At 40.6% G+C, this 24,209-nt stretch overlaps 1 long non-coding RNA gene across 2 annotated transcripts in view; it reads right to left on the bottom strand.

Moving 5' to 3' along the window:
• Window positions 1-7,396: 7,396 nt before the first annotated feature.
• Window positions 7,397-24,209, bottom strand: part of LOC143676002 (uncharacterized) — a 40,375-nt gene continuing 23,562 nt past the window's right edge. Inside the window, exons 2-4 of one of the 2 annotated variants that reach the window (XR_013171750.1) lie at window positions 22,376-22,481; window positions 9,078-9,195; window positions 7,397-7,908 (exon numbers count right to left, since the gene is read on the bottom strand). This is a non-coding gene — a long non-coding RNA (uncharacterized LOC143676002). The remainder of the gene's footprint in view (window positions 7,909-9,077; window positions 9,196-22,375; window positions 22,482-24,209) is intronic. The other variant, XR_013171751.1, reaches the window with a different exon arrangement.

Raw genomic sequence — 24,209 nt, 5'->3', positions numbered from 1 at the left:
CCCCAATTCCAAGGCTATCTTGATAAAGGAAGCTGGATCTAACCAAAATGAGCCCTCGTGGCAGGGTTTAGAATTTGCACAAAGTTGCACACCAGTAAGTGGCTGAGCTGGGATTTGAACTCACTTATTCTAGCTCAAGAGGCTGGTCTCTTACCAATATGCCAAGATGGCTCTGCAAATGAGACTTTCACCTTACTACCAATAAAGGCTCAAGTTGGAGAACACAGCTTATATCTGTGAGCAAATGAACTTTTTGCTGGGCTGCCCAACTGACTGCAGGACCAGAGCACGTGGGGTATGGAGGCATGTGGAGGTGGGGGGCTGCCTAGAAATGACATAGCATGGAAGAGCAGAGGGCAACTGCTGCTCCCTGTGGGCAGTTCACCCCCAAAAGGGAAAAGGGAATTGGAATCTAAGTTGAGACTATTCAGGTTTTTTGTACAAAGTCATCAATCAGATAAAATTATTCCTTCATGCAATGGATGGAAGGAAATATCAGAAATGGGAAGAGGCATCTCCTCCAACATAGAGCACAAGGAAACTTGGGGAGGTCAGGATAGCAGTGGGCTTCCAAGTTGGGTAAGAAACAAAATCCAAGACAGTGTAAATACCCAAAGATAAAATAGAGCGAAGGGGCGGAATCCTTGCAAATGGTTGAAGATCAAGAAATACCCTGGCATTAAAGAAGCCTTCTAAGGAGGAGCCAAAGGCTGGGCAAGAGTCAGCAACCAGAACCTTCATTGTATGGCTTGTCCTGAGCAGTTTACACCCAAGACAAATTAAGCACCCATGCATAGTTTCACAGCTGTTGAATGTCACTCGTGTTTCCTTTCTCCCTCTAATAACTTTTCTTTTTTGGCAAAGCAAAAAGAGAAACTTTTTGCAATGCAAAATGTATAGTGTCCTAAATTAGACCATCACTTTAGAAATTCTCCACTGTATATTGTAAAGCTTTTAATAAAACACTCAAAGGGGCTTTTCCACGAATGTCTGTTCATGGCCCACAGTTGACAATATTTTCCCACTCCAAAATTGGGACACAGTTTTGCAAATAAGGCAGGATATTTAGACCTGGGACACCCCCAGACATATGGTTACCATAACCACACTAGTCTCCAGTTACCCAAAGCAAACATCATCAGCTTAGCACTCCCCTATGCTCAGCTATATTATGTAGCCCCTGACTAATTTCGTGATCTAATGCACAAGCTGATATGAATCCAATATGCTGGCTTGCTGATAAAGGAGTAAATGAAAGACCTGGCACCAGTAAAATGTGGCCACTGGCATTGAGGCATTAAATATTATTCCTTTTGCAGCCGCATCCAACCTTGCTGCAGGTAGATCTCATTTAATACTCAGTTCTTGAGATTCTCCATATAGTAAATAATGCTTCCAGAAAAATTTCCTCCAAGAATTAATCTCAGTAACATTTTTTGTTTAGTTGCAAAATGAGCACCAAGGCTAATACCTTTGGTGCCAGTTGTTGGTAATTGGGCAATCACTGATTTAATTATTGTTTGTTACCCACAAGAAAGAGAAGGAAGAGTTCTGTCACATTATGATAAATGTTTAGTAGCTCTTCAAGCTCGGTACTTTTTGGACAGTAAAGAATATTGAGCTGTGAGAAGAATTCACTTCCATATTTAGAAGAGATATCTTCAAACTGTGCCTACAACTGTAAACCCAGAGAAGAGTATTCTAGCACAAAGCAAGAAAGACAAGATACTCATATCTAGGGCACAAGGTTCCTGTGCACTGCTCTGAGAAAGAATCAACAGAAAATTAAAAAAAATAAAATTGTACTGATTGATAAGCCTCACTTTCCAGCTTACCCAGGGTTACAAGCTATGTAGACAGGCCAGAGAGCCCTCAGGCCTGGGCACTGAGGTCCCGCAATGGGCACAACCTTCAGAGGCCTCACTTTGGTTGTGCTAAGAAATCCATGTTGCCAGGGGCATACCCCTCCCCACTTCTAGACCCAGACCCAGGTACCTGGACAGAAAATTCCTTGCCCAAATAGCTCTGCAATTGCTTTCAGAGCCTGTGGAGAACCTTCCCCAGGCCTCCCATTAAGCCCAAGGAATGGCCAAGGGGCAGCTATTTAGGGGGCTACATCCCAGAGTGTTCAGGCATATGTCCACGATAGACATGGAGGTGGGAAGGGAGAAGGAAGCAGTTGTGGGCCAGAGGCCAGCACAGGTATGGGAGGCAGATTACTAGTATCTTCTACTGGGGGATGGCCGAGTACCCAGCGCTGCTCAGGGCAATGGTCCTTGAGGCAGAAAGATGGCTCAGATCTGGAGAGGAACCACCTCCCAAACCCCAAGCCCTTCAACATACACCTACCTTGTCTGTTAAGCTACAATAGATGTGTCTGAGAAAGATTCAGGGCCACGGAATGTGAATCTGAGCACCCACTGCCACAGCACAGCCACCTCTGCCGAGGCTCTGAGGAACGAGCCAGGAGTCGGCCCCAACTCCTACTTCATGTCCTTCCCAGGTGATGGGTCTCGTCCACACTGCCCTGTGGGTGCTCCTTTTCCCTGGGATTGGAGGCAGACTAATGCACATGTCCCAGTTTCCTCAGGCATCTCTTTCAGTGGGATAGGAGGGAGTGAGGAGGTTGGAGGAGACATTTTTCCAAATAGTCAACCACACCAGCTTCAGGAGAAGAGAAAAGGGTAGGGCACAGCAACCTCAGACAAGGCCTAAAGCCAGGGGAACAATCCATCTATCCCTGCTATATTTATAGTCTTTTTGCCCCCTGCCACCCCCAACCCTACACATACACTGTGCTAGAGCTCCTCCTGCTAGGTGTGGAGTGAGAGAGGTATTCTGAAGTTAAAGGTGCACTAACAAGTACCCCCCCCCCCCACCCATGAACTCTGTCAAATTCAGTGGGTTCAGCAGCTAGTCAGAGATGCTACTGCTTTTGTTGAGGGAGGAAATAAGTAGGGTGCCCTCAAAAGCCCACTGAAACTTTTGTGAAGCCACTTCCCTTTCACCAAAGACCTCTTTTCTTTACAAAAACAAAAGCAATAAATAAAACTTGGAAAACATAAAGAAAAATCACCATGCAGAGATGGTTACTGTTAATATTTGGATATATGAACATTATATTCTATCTCATCTTATACAAATATTGACATATTAAAGCAGAAGATTATTTATCCAAAACCAACTGTTCCAAATTTATGCTATTTTTGGTCTTTAGGTATTTTATTTCCAAAAAGCAGAGTGATTGTAACAGATATTTTAGCCCATTATATATGTCTGCATGTGTACTTGTATGTGCATATATATATATATATATATACATGCATATATAAATATATATACATATATATTTCAAAAAACCACAAAACTCATGCTTTTCCCTACAGTACAGATGTAGCATCAGCCACCAGTCATTCACAATCCACTTCATTGCACCCTTGCCAAGCTCTATAATTCTTCAATGATACATGGCTGAATGCGTAAAAAAAATTTAAACTCTATTTTTCAATTCTTCTAGTGATTAGACTCCTTGATAAATAATTCTTATTTAAATAGATATGCTGTCTATTTAACAAAAATGTAGTTTACTTTGTTCACTTAGCAGTAGTATAAAATAGTTAACATTTCTTGAACTAATTTTATAGACTTCATATTACTTTTAGTTAAATTAACCTTTACAACCAACCTATGCTGCCGATATTACTCTCTTCTTCCAATTTACAAATGAAGATACCAAAGCATGGACAGACTAAGTAATTTTAATCTTAATCTTGCTCAAGATCATTCAGTCAGCAAGAAGTGAAACCAAGATTCAATTTTTGGTGGTCTTACTTCAGAACTTGCACTCCCAACCATAACCAATATGCTTTGAAAGCAGATAACAAGACATAGAAATACCCAGTCCAGGCACTTCCCAAAAAACAAACCAGTAGAACAAACAAACAAACAAAGCAATTCAACACATGGTGCTGCAATAATGGGATACTCACATAGAAAAGTAATGAAATATGACTCCGCCATAAGGCATACAAAAAAAATAGAAAGAATTCTTAATCACTATGTGTTGTCTGTTATATGTTCATAACATGGGTTTCTTAACTAATGCCCATTGTTGGATATTTAGGTTATGTCCAAATTTTGCATATTATAGGCACTTCTACAAGAAACTTTGTGCCTAAATCTTGGCATATATCTACTGCTGTTTCTTTAGGGTTAATAAATAGAAACGAAATTTCTAACTCAAAGCATTTGCCTGTTTTAGTCTTTGATACCTATTTCCAAATTGTCCTCCAGAAAAGTGTCAATTTATCCTCCCACCAGCAATGTTTCAAAGTACAGATGTTCTCATACCCTCACATCACTGTGTATTGTAGTTCTATTTTATTCTTTGTCAACTGGTAGACTAAAAATAGCATCTTGCTCTTCGGGAACATTATTTCATGAAATTGTTGACAACCTATGTACCTTCATTTCTTTTTACACCCTTTGCCTCTCTGCCCACTGTGGTATATTCCTTTTCTTATGTGTAAGAGCACTTTATAAATTAAGGAATTCAACTCCTTATGTTCCAAACATTTCCCAATGTTTAGCTTTGAAACTGGTTTCTATAGCTTTTTGATGTAAAGGGCTTTTATTTTGTCTTGCTTTTTCTTTTATTTTAGGCAGTCAAATCTGGCAAGACTTTTCTGTGTGCTTTCGTACTTGGGTTATGTTTAGAGGCCTTTGCCACCACATGATTTTCACCTGCCTGTTCTTCTCATTCTTTTAAGGTCTTAGGTGTTATATTTAGCTCTTTCCTTCGATCTGTAATTTATTTGGGTGTATGATGTAAGATAAGGCTCTAAATTTTTTATAAATCGCTATTAATTACTTCAGTAGATTCAGGTAGCTAGTTTTCAACCCTTGACACTGTTTCTGTAAACTCACATGGAATAAAAGGAGGTAGGTATTCAGTCCCTCAAAAATTTTATATACGTATCTTTTATCTCCAAAAATCTTTTACTTAAATTTAATCCCAATGCTGCAATAAATGCTGAGTCAAAATCCACTTTATTTCCCATTTCCAATTAAACTCAGTTGTCTTCCAAACTCAACAGAGAAACTGATTCAATGTGACTCTAACATAAATGAAAATATGTATCAGAACAGCTTCCAAACCCGTGGCTGCTCGGCCCATCCAGAAAGGATCTCAGCCAGGTGCCTGGGTCTTGAGTCTGCTCCTGGGCAGTCAGAACTAAGTGAGAATGCCCTGCAACTGATGTAACTCTTTCAGTGCCTCCAAAATTAGAGTAGATCAGCCCTTGCAGTCCATGAGTCATACTTTTCCAAAGTTCCATATTTCCTTCCATTTTCAGAATTTGTAAAACAGAAGCAATTTCAGAACCAAATGTGACCCCTGCCACAGCTTCTAAAACAAGCACTCATTCCCTTATTTGGTTGGATAGCTCAAGCACAAGTCAGGTTCCAGACGACACATTTCTAGTACTGGCTCCAGATAGTAATAGGCCCTTGGTGTTTCTTGGAGAAGGAAGCAGACAGAAAATGTAGAGAGGAAAAAAAGGAAAAGAATTCCTGTATTTTTTCCTTCGCCAGGCTTTCAACAAATCTAATCGAGTTGTTGCTGTGGACTAAAATTTATTTGTGAGATGCTGCCTAATAAAGGGTTAACTTGTGTCCAGTGGAGGGAAAACTTCCATCTGCTCTAGAAACTAACTCCTCTCTCAGAAAAGTACATCTGAAAAGTTTTTAGTAATGTAAATTGCGGCCCTTGAAGTTCCCAGGCCATTTCTGAGAATCATTTATTCCCTTTAGTGTCTCTTCCAAATATGGAAAAGCTTTTTAATTTCTACTTTCAATGTTCCAGACATTATCTCCATCTCCCTCTTGATCCTTCAGTCCCTGGTACCTCAAAGCCAAATTCAGTATATTCTCTATCAAGCAGCAGAGCCTCCACTAGACTTACAAACAGGGAATCTACCCATCATTAGATGCCTTCCCCAAGAAAAACTGATGACCACAAGCACAGGCTCCCTGTTCTTCTTTCAACCATGAGAAAATGGTTGACCTCATAGCTTTTGGCATCAGGCCACCACCTGCTAGTATCCATTCTGTGCCTTAGTTTTTTTCATCTGTAAAGTGAAGATGATAATAACAGCAGTGACTGAATAGAGTTGTTCTAAATATTATATGAGTTAACATATGTGACGTATTTATACACATATGAAGCACTGTAAAAATGCTCACTATTGTTACAGATAGGTCTCTAATGGACAAAATTCCCGAGGTTGTCTAACCCATGTGCCCTTTCTGTTGCAGGTGTTGCCAAGAAGCTGACATTGAACTGTGCTCCTTCAGCAGCCTTGGTACCCTCAAGTTGGAGACCCGGGGCTTTGGATGGCCATTGCTAGCATATTGCAAACATAGACGTCTTTTTTTTAAACATGTCTCCATTATGGTAGCACCTACCTAAATCTACTTCTTCTGATGCCATGGCAGTCTCACAGTCTGGTTAAGGAGTGGGATAAAAAGGAGTATTATCCTGGGGTGACAAATGCAGTTCCATCTACAACCTTAAAAGTCTACACACTGGAGCTCTGCTTGTTTGAATGAAGTCTACTCTAGCCTTGAATGGAATCTCTGCTTTCCCCAAGACCTGATCCTGCCCACTTCCCTGGGGATTTTGCTATAGGTGACCAACAATCCAGATCACTCTGCTCTGGCCCAAAAGGATTGTTCTTATCCAGCAATACCAGATCCTCCTTTGAGAACTTCTACTACAAGTGCCTGCTTGTTTTTGGATGGAAATTTGCCAAGGAGAACAGCATCTGCTCACATCCTAGCAGCATCTGGAGGAAACCTGAAGCACAAATGGCAGGTACCTGGGCAGAGACTCGGCCACCAGCTATGTCACATGCTGGTTATCATTGAGGGGATAGTCAGGATCCAAAAACCTCAACTCCTATTTTGTCCACAGCTATTCCCGCTGGGTTTCCAAGGCATTTAGGAAAAAGGACAAGGCCAGGTGAGTGACAACTGATTATTACTAAGTAGGATTTGGCCCAGATCCCTGCCTAATCTCATGCCAAATCAGTCATGTTGCTCCCTACCTAAAACCCTTCAGTGACGTCTCTGTTCTCTTAGGATAAAATCCAAAATCTTTACCAAGTCCCCGGCTGAACCAACTCCCCTCCCTTCTTCTCTGTTCTTCACCAACTCTGCCTTGCCCCCCTCCCTCCTGCCTCTGGACTCTCCCTCTCCTCTCCACATCCACCCAGCTCCTTCCTACTCATACTATAGATCTTAACTTAAACATCACTAGCCCCTTCCCTGGCCCCAGCATAAAGTCGTATTATCCTTGTATACCTTTTCATAGCATCTCATACCTCTTTGTCAGTCGCACTTTTTAAATTGTAATTAAATAACGAATTTGTAATTATTTGGCCAACCTCTATCTCCCTGGCTAGGTTGTCAGCTCCGTGTGGGCTGGTCACATGGCTGTCAGAATTCCTGATGGATCTCCAATTTCTAGTACAGCACCTGGCACATAGAAAGAGCTCAAGATTGATCTGTTGACTGGTGAATAAATTAAGTGGATTTCCAGTTTCAAAACTAACCAAAGGACTCTTAATTTCCTTTTCATTCCAGCTTTAAAAATTTTCTATCCTTCTTGTCAAATGACAGCCTCGGTCCCCGTAAATGACTTGAACATGTCTCAAGCCCTCCCTCGGCAGGGCTCACACAAACAAGCGTAGAAACACAGCCAGCCAGGCCACAATCTGTTCTTCCTCTCGTTGTCATCCTTAAACCAAGTTTTCTCTTCCAGGACCCATCAATCAATCTCTCCTGCTTTTCCCACTGAACATCAGCCTTGACCTTTCAAATGCTGCTGTTTTCCTCGAAAGCTCTTTGCTTTAAAAAAAAAAAAAGAAAGAAAGAAAAATGAAAGCAATTAATCATCTCCATGCCATCCCATCTTTGCCTTTATAAGTGCTGCTGAAAATGTCTTCATTGATAAGCCTTGGAGCCCAGTTCAGACTCAGCTAAAACTGCCCTGTGGGGCCTTGGTATGTAAGCAAACTCCATCCCTAAACTAGATGATCTCTAGCAGTAACTTCCAACATCAAAATCTTGCAATTCAAATGCTTATATGATTACTCACAGGAGGAAAGAGCATAGGGTTAAGGTTAAGAGTTAGATAAAGCTTTGGAGTCAGATGAGCCTAGAGTGAATTTCCAGCAGCCACTCACCAGCTGGATGATCACAAGTTCCTTAGTCCCTCAGCGCCTGGGTGTCTTCCCCTGTAACAGGAGCGTAATCACACACTCCACAAAGACACTGAAGAGATAACATGCAATGATGCTTCCTAATGTTTAGAACAGTCCCCAGCCCTCAGGAGATAGTTTTAATGATAGTGAGTGCTGTCAGTATCATCACTGTCCTGGGCTGCTTCCTTTCATGAGGTCATTCCCTTCGTCCCACCTCATGGAGGCTCCATCCCAACTCATAGAGCATGGGGATGGGCTGTGCTAAGAAGATGGAGGGGGCAAAGTAGGCCAATTTGTGGAGGTGGCTGGTCCTTAAGGATTCCTCTATTCAAAGAAATGCTCTCATGAAATTTAAACACATCAGTTACAAACATTGGATTGTATTTTTTAAGTTAGTAATGGGGATTGAACTTCATGGTGCATGAAAATCTAGTTGACTTTTTTTTTTTTTTTTACTTTTCAACCAATAGTGTTCATGTCACATAGGTAGAGTTAATGGGAAATCAACACACGGATACTGTAAAGTTCTTGATGATATAGAGTTCATAGAAATAACCTAGGTTGTTGAAATATCCTACTCTTAGTTAGCTGTGGCCTTGTATAATTGCTCAGCATATCCCACCAAATGAATTTTTCTCAAGTATTATTTGAAAGCTAAATCTTCAGTAGCAATACATAGCCTAAAAAATTAAGTGCAGACTCTATAGCCTGGATTTCAGTGATCTCTACAATCTAACCTCAGCCTGCCTTTCAGTCTTCTTTCACCTTTTCTCCTATATCCAGTCCATACTTACACCAGAATTTTGTACTTACTGCCAAGCTGTAATTTCCTTTCCCAATTTTGCCCTTAGAATGTCTTCTCTCTGTTCATCCCATCCTTTGGATCCATCTCAAATCCCAACTCCTCAGAAAGGCTTCTGGTGATAGCTCCCTAAATTATAAGTATTTATGTTTTGTACCTCCATGTAAGGGATTCTTGCACAGCTCTTTGGCATCTTATCTGCTGCTATTTGAGTAACTATGTAAATTGCATTGTTACTTAACTTTTCATATATTTCTGCTCTGTCTCCCCAGATTTTAAGATCTTTGAAGTAGAGCTACCTCTTCTAAAAATTTTTGCATCCTGACAAGGAAATTTTATTGCTTTGATTTAAGGAGATACACAGGAGTAGAAATGGGCTGAGACTCTACTGATGAATAATGCACCACAGGTGCCTAAAATCAGAAACTTAGCAAGTTGGAATCTTCCAGCAGGTTTACTCTAGCTGTAGTTTAAGCAAGGCAATTCTCCAGAATCCCCCCTTGTAATGCAGAGGTGATGGGACAACGGCTGGGGGAAGAAGCAGTTGTTCTTCCTATAGTGGCTCTGGAAATAGGAGTAATGAAATGAACAATATTTATTAGCAAACCAACTAACAATATTAATATCAGGTGGCCCTTTATTTTCTCAATCCATATCCCAGATGTGTCAGCTCCGATGATTTATCCTTGAGAGAGACTCAAACTCAGAGACTGATTGAGAGAGAAAAAATCAAACTCATAGATTCCAAAAGGATGTTTCAAGAGTCCCTTTAGAATCATTTCATTTGTGCTGATATACTCCTCTATCTAGAAGGTCACGTTAACACTAGTAATATATGTCTAAAGCCCTTTTTGCTGCACATAACACATTACAAGTATTGTTGAATCAATGAATGTAGGATATCCATTTTTTACCTTTATGTACTCTCTGTTAAAATGCTCATCCCCTATGAGTGCAATATTGTATTACATTTCATGAATTGGAAAGATTTATAAAAGATAGTAGCACTTTGATACCATGATTAATTTTATGAATAAAAGTGTACTGGAAGACTTCCTGGAAGATGGCGGCTTAGTAAGACGCGCGGATCTTAGTTTCTTCTCCAGGACACCTACTAGGGGAGTAGAAATGATACAGAAAGCGCCCAAAGCCACAACAGAGATAAAAAAGACAGCGTACCCCATCCTGGAACGGCTGGCTGGCTGAGAGAAGCAGCTCGGGTGAGATCGCCGAGGCGCGCGGGCCTAACCGGGCGGGGTGGCAAGCGGCCGGAGTTACTCCCTTCCCCCTTCCCGGGCCGGCTGGGAGAATTGGAGAGGTGGTCCCCTGAAACCAAGGCGACTGGCACCCACACCACGCGCAGCCCCCGGACCAACTGAGAGAATTGGATCGGAAACCCCCAGGCCGCGGAGAACGGTGACCCCATGACTCCCGGGGAACGTGCACTCTCTCGGGCGGGCCGCTGCCGCTGGCGCCCTCCCGCCACGCTTGTTGCCCAGGGCCGACTAGGAAATTCGGACGGGCTCTTTCCCTGGCTGCGGCGACCAGCAACCCTCCCTGCGTTCGGACCCCGGGCCGGCTCAAGCCGCTTCGGCTAGCGAACCCCCAGGACGGCGAGAGTTTTCCAAAGTTTAAGGTCCCACAGCACCTTTTACTGGTGGGACCCGCAGACAAACGTGTGCCACGAACGCCACCTACTGGGCAGGATAAGAAAAACAGAACCCAGAGATTTCACAGAAAAATATTACAACCTTGCTGGGTCCAACACCAAGATTTATCTGAATAAATGCCCAGACGCCAGCAGCAGAAGATAACTGTCCACGCTCAAAAGATTGAGAATATGGCTCAGTCAAAGGAACAAACCAATAGCTCAAATGAGACACAAGAGCTGAGACAACTAATGCTGAATATACGAACAGAAATGGAAAACCTCTTCAAAAATGAAATCGATAAATTGAGGGAGGACATGAAGAGGACATGGGCTGAACATAAAGAAGAAATAGAAAAACTGAAAAAACAAATCGCAGAACTTATGGAAGTGAAGGATAAAGTAGCAAACATAGAAAAAATATGGATAGCTACAATGATAGATTTAAAGAGACAGAAGATACAATTAGTGATTTGGAGGATGGAACATCTGAATTCCAAAAAGAAACAGAAACTATAGGGAAAAGAATGGAAAAATTTGAACAGGGTATCAGGGAACTCAAGGACAATATGAACCGCACAAATATACGTGTTGTGGGTGTCCCAGAAGGAGAAGAGAAGGGAAAAGGAGGAGAAAAACTAATGGAAGAAATTATCACTGAAAATTTCCCAACTCTTATGAAAGACCTAAAATTACAGATCCAAGAAGTGCAGCGCACCCCAAAGAGATTAGACCCAAATAGGCGTTCTCCAAGACACTTACTAGTTAGAATGTCAGAGGTCAAAGAGAAAGAGAAGATCTTGAAAGCACCAAGAGAAAAACAATCCATTACATACAAGGGAAACCCAATAAGACTTTGTGTAGATTTCTCAGCAGAAACCATGGAAGCTAGAAGACAGTGGGATGATATATTTAAAATACTAAAAGAGAAAAACTGCCAACCAAGACTCCTATATCCAGCAAAATTATCCTTCAAAAATGAGGGAGAAATTAAAACATTCTCAGACAAAAAGTCACTGAAAGAATTTGTGACCAAGAGACCAGCTCTGCAAGAAATACTAAAGGGAGCACTAGAGTCAGATACAAAAAGACAGAAGAGAGAGATATGGAAAAGAGTGTAGAAAGAAGGAAAATCAGATATGATATATATAATACAAAAGGCAAAATGTTAGAGGAAAATATTATCCAAACAGTAATAACACTAAATGTCAATGGACTGAATTCCCCAATCAAAAGACATAGATTGGCAGAATGGATTAAAAAACAGGATCCTTCTATATGCTGTCTACAGGAAACACATCTTAGACCCAAAGATAAACATAGGTTGAAAGTGAAAGGTTGGGAAAAGATATTTCATGCAAATAACAACCAGAAAAGAGCAGGAGTGGCTATACTAATATCCAACAAATTAGACTTCAAATGTAAAACAGTTAAAAGAGACAAAGAAGGACACTATATACTAATAAAAGGAACAATTAAACAAGAAGACATAACAATCATAAATATTTACGCACCGAATCAGAATGCCCCAAAATACGTGAGGAATATACTGCAAACACTGAAAAGGGAAATAGACTCATATACCATAATAGTTGGAGACTTCAACTCACCACTCTCATCAAGGGACAGAACATCTAGACAGAGGATCAACAAAGAAATAGAGAATCTGAATATTACTATAAATGAACTAGACTTAATAGACATTTATAGGACATTACATCCCACAACAGCAGGATACACCTTTTTCTCAAGTGCTCATGGATCATTCTCAAAGATAGACCATATGCTGGGTCACAAAGCAAGTCTTAACAAATTTAAAAAGATTGAAATCTTACACAACACTTTCTCGGACCATAAAGGAATGATGTTGGAAATCAATAATAGGCAGAGTGCCAGAAAATTCACAAATACGTGGAGGCTCAACAACACACTCCTAAACAACGACTGGGTCAAAGAAGAAATTGCAAGAGAAATTAGCAAATACCTCGAGGCGAATGAAAATGAAAACACAACATATCAAAACTTATGGGACACAGCAAAGGCAGTGCTAAGAGGGAAATTTATTGCTCTAAATGCCTATATCAGAAAAGAAGAAAAGGCAAAAATTCAGGAATTAACTATCCATTTGGAAGACCTGGAGAAAGAACAGCAAGCTAACCCCAAAGCAAGCAAAAGGAAAGAAATAACAAAGATTAGAGCACAAATAAATGAAATTGAAAACATGAAAACAATAGAGAAAATCAATAAGGCCAGAAGTTGGTTCTATGAGAAAATCAATAAGATTGATGGGCCCTTAGCAAGATTGACAAAAAGAAGAAGAGAGAGGATGCAAATAAATAAGATCAGAAATGGAAGAGGAGACATAACTACTGACCTCACAGAAATAAAGGAGGTAATAACAGGATACTATGAACAACTTTACGCTAATAAATACAACAATTTAGAGGAAATGGACGGGTTCCTGGAAAGACATGAACAACCAACTTTGACTCAAGAAGACATAGATGACCTCAACAAACCAATCACAAGTAAAGAAATTGAATTAGTCATTCAAAAGCTTCCTAAAAAGAAAAGTCCAGGACCAGATGGCTTCACATGTGAATTCTACCAAACGTTCCAGAAAGAATTAGTACCAATTCTCTTCAAACTCTTCAAAAAAATCGAAGTGGAGGGAAAACTACCTAATTCATTCTATGAAGCCAACATCACCCTCATACCAAAACCAGGCAAAGATATTACAAAAAAAGAAAACTACAGACCAATCTCTCTAATGAATACAGATGCAAATATCCTCAATAAAATTCTATCAAATCGTATCCAACAACACATTAAAAGAATTATACATCATGACCAAGTAGGATTCATCCCAGGTATGCAAGGATGGTTCAACATAAGAAAATCAATTAATGTAATACACCATATCAACAAATCAAAGCAGAAAAATCACATGATCATCTCAATTGATGCAGAGAAGGCATTCGACAAGATTCAACATCCTTTCCTGTTGAAAACACTTCAAAAGATAGGAATACAAGGGAACTTCCTTAAAATGATAGAGGGAATATATGAAAAACCCACAGCTAATATCATCCTCAATGGGGAAAAATTGAAAACTTTCCCCCTAAGATCAGGAACAAGACAAGGATGTCCACTATCACCACTATTATTCAACATTGTGTTGGAGGTTCTAGCCAGAGCAATTAGACAAGAAAAAGAAATACAAGGCATCAAAATTGGAAAGGAAGAAGTAAAACTATCACTGTTTGCAGACGATATGATACTATACGTCGAAAACCCGGAAAAATCCACAACAAAACTACTAGAGCTAATAAATGAGTACAGCAAAGTAGCAGGTTACAAGATCAACATTCAAAAATCTGTAGCATTTCTATACACTAGTAATGAACAAGCTGAGGGGGAAATCAAGAAACGAATCCCATTTACAATTGCAACTAAAAGAATAAAATACCTAGGAATAAATTTAACTAAAGAGACAAAAAACCTATATAAAGAAAACTACAAAAAACTGCTAAAAGAAATCACAGAAGACCTAAATAGATGGAAGGGCATACCGTGTTCATGGATTGGAAGACTAAATATAGTTAAGATGTCAATCCTACCTAAATTGATTTACAGATTCAATGCAATACCAATCAAAATCCCAACAACTTATTTTTCAGAAATAGAAAAACCAATAAGCAAATTTATCTGGAAGGGCAGGGTGCCCCGAATTGCTAAAAACATCTTGAGGAAAAAAAAACGAAGCTGGAGGTCTCGCGCTGCCTGACTTTAAGGCATATTATGAAGCCACAGTGGTCAAAACAGCATGGTATTGGCATAAAGATAGATATATCGACCAATGGAATCGAATAGAGTGCTCAGATATAGACCCTCTCATCTATGGACATTTGATCTTTGATAAGGCAGTCAAGCCAACTCACCTGGGACAGAGCAGTCTCTTCAATAAATGGTGCCTAGAGAACTGGATATCCATATGCAAAAGAATGAAAGAAGACCCATATCTCACACCTTATACAAAAGTTAACTCAAAATGGATCAAAGATCTAAACATTAGGTCTAAGACCATAAAACAGTTAGAGGAAAATGTTGGGAGATATCTTATGGATCTTACAACTGGAGGCGGTTTTATGGACCTTAAACCTAAAGCAAGAGCACTGAAGAAGGAAATAAATAAATGGGAACTCCTCAAAATTAAACACTTTTGTGCATCAAAGAACTTCATCAAGAAAGTAGAAAGACAGCCTTCACAATGGGAGACAATATTTGGAAATTATATATCAGATAAAGGTCTAGTATCCAGAATTTATAAAGAGATTGTTCATCTCAACAACAAAAAGACAGCCAACCCAATTACAAAATGGGAAAAAGACTTGAACAGACACCTCTCAGAAGAGGAAATACGGATGGCCAAGAGGCACATGAAGAGATGCTCAATGTCCCTGGCCATTAGAGAAATGCAAATCAAAACCACAATGAGATATCATCTCACACCCACCAGAATGGCCATTATCAACAAAACAGAAAATGACAAGTGCTGGAGAGGATGCGGAGAAAGAGGCACACTTATCCACTGTTGGTGGGAATGTCAAAGGGTGCAACCACTGTGGAAGGCAGTTTGGCGGTTCCTCAAAAAGCTGAATATAGAATTGCCATACGACCCAGCAATACCATTGCTAGGTATCTACTCAAAGGACTTAAGGGCAAAGACACAAACGGACATTTGCACACCAATGTTTATAGCAGCATTATTTACAATTGCAAAGAGATGGAAACAGCCAAAATCTCCATCAACAGAAGAGTGGCTAAACAAACTGTGGTATATACATACGATGGAATATTATGCAGCTTTAAGACAAGATAAACTTATGAACCATGTAATAACATGGATGGACCTAGAGAATATTATGCTGAGTGAATCCAGCCAAAAACTAAAGGACAAATACTGTATGATCCCACTGATGTGAACGGACATTCGAGAATAAACTTGAAATATGTCATTGGTAACAGAGTTCAGCAGGAGTTAGAAACAGGGTAAGACAATGGGTAATTGAAGCTGAAGGGATACAGACTGTGCAACAGGACTAGATACAAAAACTCAAAAATGGACAGCACAATAATACCTAATTGTAAAGTAATCATGTTAAAACACTGAATGAAGCTGCATCTGAGCTATAGGTTTTTGTTTTGTTTTGTGTTGTTTTGTTTTGATTTTACTATTATTACTTTTATTTTTTTCTCTATATTAACATTCTATATCTTTTTCGGTTATGTTGCTAGTTCTTCTAAACCAATGCAAATGTACTAAGAAATGATGATCATGCATCTATGTGATGATGTTAAGAATTAATGATTGCATGTGTAGAATGGTATGATCACTAAATGTTGGGTTAATTTCTTTTTTCCGTTAATTAAAAAAAAAAAAAAAAAGAGAAGGGATAATTGGAGATGAAGGGATACAGACTGTACAACGGGACTGGATATAAAAACTCAGAAATGGACAGCACAATACTACCCAATTGTAATGCAATTATGTTAAAACACTGAATGAAGCTGCATGTGAGGTATAGGTTTTTTGTTTTTGTTTTTTTTGTTTTTTTTTCTTCCTATTATTGTTTTAATTCTTATTCTGTTGTCTTTTTATTTCTTTTTCTAAATCGATGCAAATGTACTAAGAAATGATGAATATGCAACTATGTGATGTTATTAAGAATTACTGATTGTACATGTAGATTGGAATGATTTCTAATTGTTTTGTTAATTCTTTTTTTAATTAATAAAAAAAAAGTGTACTGAAAATAAATTAAAATTTTTCAGTACAATAATCTGTCTTTCATTGTCTCCTCCTCTGAGCTATACATGTCTCTCTTAACACCACTTTTTATTTTTACTTGGCTTGAAAGTTTTCCCTGTGACATTTCCCAGTGCCTCGGTTCCCATTTATTTTAGGATCATTTTATCCTGTGCCTGTAGCTATAAATCTCCAGCAATAATCTAATTCATTTTAAATAAGCATTTCTTACTCATCCATTACAGGCTGAGCACCAAGCTATAATTAATAGGCTTATAAATCAAGAATATGCCACATTACCTGTATCTGTCAGTGTCCACCATAAAATAGACACCACCTGAAATATCTCAGTCCATAAAGGAATGGAAACAGGTTATTAGTTTTTTATAGTTTGAAGGCTGGGAGGGGAAAAGGAAGAAAGGTGTTGGGGAGGCCAGGAGAGCAAAAGTGTAAAGAGAATTGTCACTCAAAGATCAGAGAGCTACAGTCATCCCTCGCCTGGAACCCCCAAGCCTGCACTAGCTGCTAAGCTGCTCAAGGCATTGCCTAGTGCGGCTGGAGGAGCATGCTGCTGTCTCTGAGCAGGTACCCAAAGGTCCACCCTCTCACTGATGCTGCTGGAAAGCACTGACGCTGCTGCAGGAGCCCATAGCCACTATACCCTCCCTGAGCCATCTGCCAGAGCTGCCACTGCCACCAGAGATGCTGCTAGACTAGAAGCAGAAAAAAAAATGGCTTCTCCCTTCATCCTATCTTCCAAACTCTCTTAGGCAGAAACTAACAGGGAGCCAATGGACAAGGGAGTCTGGAAAATGTCATTTGGAAGCTTTCAGCACCAAAGGTAGGGTGGAGAGCAAAGATGTTTCTGAGAGATGCCACACATTTTGGTTCTGCTTACACCTTTGGTAGCTCAGCTTGTCCAGGTGTCCTTCTACTCATCTTTAAACTCTTCCACAAAACAGATGCAACTCGGGCTTCTTGAGAGCATAATGCATGCATTCATTGTAAAAACCCAGACAGGTTCACTCTCACTCCAAAAATGAGAGACACAGACTCCATTTAGTCCCTGTATTTATTTCCGAGTATTGTTAATTCCTCTTTTAGTTCAATCACAATTCTACCTGTGAATTCTGTAAGCAAAGAACTGAATTGTAATGTGAACTATCATTAACACTCCATATTTAAAATAGTATGAGAAAGAGAGAGGGGAATCGAATAACATACAGATATGTACATAATCAGAAAAGAAGAAAATATGCTCAGGCCCCAGTCCTCATCTAACAAGTCTGCAGCTGATATTTATAGCTCCCTTCTTCTCTTACCCATTACCCTCAGAGAACGATCCAAAATGTTGTTGAGGTTGAGTGGGCCTGAGACTTAGTGGTCTTCTTTACCTTTATTGGGTTACCATAGATTTTCCTTAAATTGTATTACTGGACTTGGAAGTGTTCAAAGGCACTCCAGAGAACCTTCTAGAGTCTAGAAATCCTCCTTCCTGTCCCCACTGTTCATCAGCAACCGTGTTTTCCCTTGAAAGTTGGAATTAGCCACTTTAGTGATGATGCTATTCCCTTTCTCTGCCTGTTGGTCTGGAAGAGCCCAGAATGGCCACATGGCAATCTCATTTCCCAGTTAAATAAAACTATTATGTCCCCTACACAGAAACATTTTTCCCCTTGATAACCAAGAACTCTAACTCTTCAGATCTCAAAGTTTTGAAAATAGAAAGCAAAAGATTATGAATGGGTTCTTAGCTGTACTAGAGAATAATTGCTTCTACTTAAATCTTCTGATTCCTTGACCCATATATTATGGCCATATGGGAAACAGCACCATATTGTAATCATTGGTCCAAGCACATACTGCCTTATAGGAGAGCTCCCTATCCTCACAGAATGTTGTCTCTCATTGGTGCTGTTGCCGAGTCTTCAAAAGGCCACTACAATATCTTTTAAACTAAACTCCTTCTGCATTACATAGTTAAAATAGCAAATTCCATGAACATAAGCCCATCATGCATTTTTTTTTTTTTGCTGCCAATTGAGTACTTGGTCAAATGTAATGTTTGATGGGATGCCATGATAGCATTTGTAAACCCATGGGTGGTGGTACACTGATGCACTGAAAGCAGGGGAGGAAACCCTATATCCAGATTAAGCATTTAGTACAGTGAAGGTAAATTTCTGCCCTATTCTTTATGAAACAGACATAATGTACTCAACTACCACCAGATATGCTGCTACCCAGCCCTGCTGGGAATAATGCTGTGCCAGGCGCCCTATATTAGGCTCCACAGTAAACAGATTGGGTCCTCAGTGATGACAGTAACACACCAGCCTTGGGGAGAAGAAACCCATGTTGTTGAACAGTAGTACAACCTGACCTCTGGCAATATGGTCTCTCTGTGCCTCAACCCATTGAACAAGGTGGGGCTGAGAAAGAAACTGAGTATCATCTTGTTTGCCAGATTATTAACAGCCTCCTATATAGTGGATGCCCTTTGATGATCATTTTCATGGCCACAAAATGTCTTCACACTCCACTTATTCTGAAAGGTCCATCCACAAACCTTTATTCCAAACTTTCTTGTCACTAATTCTTCGATCTGCTGCTTTCATGTTCTTGATCATCTAACCATATGATTAGGTACCAGTCATGAGTCTACATACACCCTTATTTCTAGACTTCTCTCAACATGGACAATGAAATGCACTCTTACAGTTTTGCCCACCGGGAGGATTTCTCTTCCCCAATATCTTTCAGTAACGCGCCTGAGCAGGACTATATTGCTACAGCAGTCTTCTTAAAAGCTGGTGCAGGCTTATAATGCTGAATCATTTGTAAAGTAGCCCAACTTTTTTCCTTGGTCAACTCCCACTGAGACCTCAGGTATGAGGTGACAGAGAGGAGGCAATGAAGCTGGTAGAGGTTCTGCAGGAATCCAAGTCATCTGCTTATGCAACCATCTTGTTCCTTCAGGACCTGCTTGAACCCAGTGCCATATTAGATCACTTCCACTGGCTTAGAAAGGGTTGCTGCCCAAGCCTAGTTTTATGTCTCATTGGATTAGATGGCATCAGTTTATGGTGGGAGAGCATGGTCACTTAGTGTTTCTAATTAGTTAAGGTGGATTTTAAATTTGGGTATGGGTGGAGGTCAAGTGCAACACAATGGGAGTCTGAGGACATAATGCATGGGAAAAGATAGTTTGTTCCTCATAGGTCTCAGGGCAAGAAGGGGGCTAGGAAGGGTCCATGGGAAATGCAGTCAGGTCCAGTGACCCCAGGCAGGTGGGGAACACATAAGCAGAGTGTGCTGGTTTGAAAGGATGTCTGTCCCCTAGAAAAGCCATGTTTTAATCTAAATCCCATTTCATCAAGGCAGAATAATCCCTATTCAATACTGTATGTTTGAAACTGTAATCAGATCATCTCCCTGGAGATGTGATTTAATCAGGAGTGGCTGTTAAACTAGATGAGGTAGAGGCGTGTGTTATTACCCATTAGTGATAACTTTCTGGAGTCTTATAAAAGAGGAAACATTTTGGAGAATGAAGCGATTCAGAGAGAGCAGAGCAGAACGACATAGCCCCGAGAAGCAGAGTCCACCAGCCAGTGACTTTTGGAGATAAAGAAGGAAAATGCCTCCTTGGGAGCTTCATGAAACAGGAAGCCAAGAGAAGAAGCTAGCAGATGACACCGTGCTCGCCGTGGGCCCTTCCAGATGAGAGAGGAACCCTGACCGTTTTCATCAGGTGCCTTTCCAGATGAGAGAGAAACTCTGACTGTGTTCACCATGTGCCCTTCCACTTGAGAGAGAAACCCTGAACTTCATCAGCCTTCTTGAACCAAGGTATCTTTCCTTGGATGCCTTAGATTGGACATTTCTATAGACTTATTTTAATTGGGACATTTTCTCAGCCTTAGAACTGTAAACTAGCAACTTATTAAATTCCCCTTTTTAAAAGCCATTCTGTTTCTGGTATATCGCATTCCGGCAGCTAGCAAACTAGGACACAGTGAGAGAGACCCATAGGTTCATGCCTTTATTGTGATCCAGGGGTGGATGTTAGTAGATTTCTCACAATTACAGGGAATCAAGGATTAGTTGATACAGAGCAAATGTGTGCGGAAAGGAACTGGGAGGTCCAAGGGCAGTGGGGATGGTGAGATTATCATTTGGGACCAGCTGCGAGTTTGGGGTGAGGTGTGTTGATGGTATGGCTGGTGGCTGCAGATGTGACTTTGGGCTCTGAGGAAGTTTCTGTCCCAGAACTGAAAAGCAACTTTATTCACTAGGCCAAATATCACTGTTGAAGCAAGTGACTTATCCAAAGTAGAATGGATGCTGAGACAATATACAGAAACACTCTGATAGTTATAACAGTTGGTGTCCCAAGGTCAAGGGGTTCAGTCTCTACTATGGCATAGAGCAATCCAGGGATGGCATCTCAAAGAAAAATAGTTCTTTGTAGATAAAGGACAGTTTTTGCGCTAAAACCCAAAAGTCTGTATTGTGATGCTCTTTTGGAAGCTTCCCAATGTCCTCATACATTCTTAGCTCTCACAGACACTGGGCACCACTGATTCTGCTTGGACATGAGGCCAAATGATTGCAAAATTTGTACTGTTAAATTATTTACAAGATTGTTAGTAGCAAAGGATACGTGAAAAACAGGGCAATGTGGTGGAATTCTGTGTTTTCGATTCTAGAACTCCTGTTTTTGTTATATTGCATTACACTGGGGAAAAAATCTAAGCAGGGACTATTTCATTGCCAAATGCAGAAATTTTTTTAAATATTGTATGAGAAAAAGGAGACCTTACAGCTGAAAGAATACTAGACAGACTGTCAAAATACCTGGAGTTAAGACTTGAATTTTCTTTGTACCATCTTTTTTTAACTTTGTTTTTGTGTAATATAAGATATATACAAAGCAAAGAAAGAAAAGCAATAGTTTTCAAAGCACTCTTCAACAAATAGTTACAGGACAGATCTAAGAGTTTGTCATGGGCTACCACTCAATCCTCTCAGATTTTTCCTTCTAGCTGCTCCTGAATATAGGAGGCTAGAAGGAATAAATGTTTCTTTATCATCACAATCAATTTTTTTCTCTTTTTTCTGAAAAAAAAAGGGACCCATCTGGACGTTGTAGGTTTCTGGAAAGTTACTCTATGGAACCCTTGTGGAATCTTATATATTACCCTAGGTGTTCTTTAGATTGGCTGGAATGGTCCTGGTTGGGGTTTTGGCAAGTTATGTTAAGTAGCAATGTCTAACTGAAGCTTGCATAAGAGCAACCTCCAGAGTAACCTCTTGACTCGATTTGAACTCTCTTTGCCACTGATATTTTATTAGTAACACTTCTTTTCCCCCTTTTGGTCAGGATGGAATTGCTGATTCCACAGTGCCAGGGCTGGACTTATCCTTGGTAGTCATCCCTCATGCCACCAGGGAGACTTTCACCCCCAGATGTCATGTCCCATGTAGTGGGGAGGGCAGTGATTTCACTTGCAGAGTTGAGGTTAGAGAGAATGAGGCCACATCTGAGCAAGAAAAGAGGTCCTCCAGAAGTAAATCTTAGGCATACCTATAGGTAGGCTAAGCTTCTCTGCTACCTACGTTAGCTTCCCAAGAGTAAGCCTCAAGAGCAAGGGTTTGGCCTATTGATTTGGGTGTCCCTAAAGTTTCACACAGTATCAGTGGATTACCTGATGGTAAAGTTTAATAATCCCATATTTTTTTCTCCCTCCCTCAAGGTGTGCTACCTTTTTTCTTTTACTTTGAGTATGTCACTAAAATATTTCTGAACTTTGGTTTTCTCTCTTCATAATGGATATATCAACACTTACCACAAAGATTTGTTGTGAGAATTAAATGAAGTAATGTATTGGCCAGCTCCTGGAGCTAGGAAGTGTTTCATAAATGCTGGCTGTTCTTGTTCCAGCATGGACAGCACTGGTAAAAAAAAAAAAAAAAAAAAAAGGATTCATTTAGGACATCTAGGACAGGTCTGAAGAGCAGAGAAGTTTGGCAAGATGACTGCTTTCACCCCAGAGAACACTAGGATCAGCAAGGCAGCACCATCCTTCATGCAGCATGAACTGCCCCTCATCTGGGGGTAAGGGGTAGGGGCTGTCTGGAAGCTAAACCCATCTTAGAAGATGTGTGACAGCTCCACATATGGGTATGTAGGGCAGCAAAAAGGCCCTTCCGTCATCAGCCAGACCCCAAAAAACAAAAGGAGGGCTGTTAAAAACTCAGCTTGAACTTCCTGGAACACAGCCCTCTGGACCCATCGATCACTCTTTTAGGATCAGTTTTACCCTACAAGAATACCAGCCTTTTAGGATAAAGCTCATCATGCAATTGCTTCATCATACAGTTTTCCCCAATTTCTGCATAGCTCATAAAAGAAAACTTGATTATGGACTCTTATTCAGCTCATATATTTCATCATCCACTGTTTGTCCAATCATGCATTCATTTAATCATTCATTTATTCAACATGCCTCCTATGTGCCAAGTATATTCATGTCAGTGTGCAAGGATACTGACATGAATGAAAGCAGCTCTCAGGGAGGTCACAGTTTGTTGTGACACCCACACTTAACATCTATGTGATGACCATGAGAATACAACTCTCAGAACACCTACTATATGCAGCACAGTGGACCGAGGGGTTTTGAAATTATTGCTGTATTTGTATTATTGCCAAGGGCAAACCTGCTGTGTGGTGCTCTCTGCCAATGACTGAGTACAGTCTGGATCCTAAGGCAGACCTATTCCTAGGAGACTCAGGACTCCTCTGTGGGCCAACATTTGCTCAAGGACTCCCATGGCTTTGCTGAACGTTGTCTGCCTCTTTCCTTCCCTATGGATTAGACCGGCACTGCAGAATAGTGACTCTCAACCTTCCCTGGCTCACTATTCCCTTTCACCCAGACATTGTCTCCCATAAAATCCTTGCACGTTTGACTCCACCTTAGCGACTGCTTTCTAGAAGACAAGCAAGTCAGCAGCTGGGCTTTTCCTGTCTCACCAAGCTTGCTCTTCAGCTGTCGCTTCTGAGAGTCAGCCAGAGTAGTTGCTGCAGGCCATGCATTGACCACATTTCCACTGTGGCTGCAGCGTTAGGAGAGACGGTGTGCGATGGTCAGGTTCATGTGTCAGTTTAGCCAGGTGATGGTGCTTGGTTGTCTGGTCGGGCAAGCACTGGCCTACCTGCTGCTATGAGGACATTCCGTGGACTTAAATCATGAGCATGTTGGTTGCATCCACTACTGATTACATCTGCAGTCAGCTAAGGGGAGTGTTTCCTGCAATGAGTGATGCTTAATCTAATCACCTGAAGGCTTTTAAGGAGAATTTCTCTGTCCCTGCTTCAACCATTCAACCTCTCCTGGGATGTTCATTGAGAACCTATATTGAGGCTGCCAGCTCCCAGCCTGCCCTACAGATTTTGGACTCTTGCATCCCCACAGTTGCATGAAACATTTTCTAAATGTCATATTTACAGATGTCTCCTGTTGGTATGTTTCCCTGGGAACTCTGACAATACAGTGCTCCACTAGTTGCTTGTGCTCCTACGAGTCTTGAGGGGTATCAGGAATCCACGGCCCTGACCACCAACTAACAAACATGTTGATGTTGGTGCAGTGAGCGATACCTAGACCTGCTAGATTT

Source organism: Tamandua tetradactyla, chromosome 3 (genome assembly GCF_023851605.1).
Source record: "Tamandua tetradactyla isolate mTamTet1 chromosome 3, mTamTet1.pri, whole genome shotgun sequence".
In the NCBI taxonomy this organism is placed as follows: domain Eukaryota; kingdom Metazoa; phylum Chordata; class Mammalia; order Pilosa; family Myrmecophagidae; genus Tamandua; species Tamandua tetradactyla.
The sequence above is the reverse complement of the archived record's forward strand: the minus strand, read 5'-3'. Positions and strand labels throughout refer to the sequence as shown.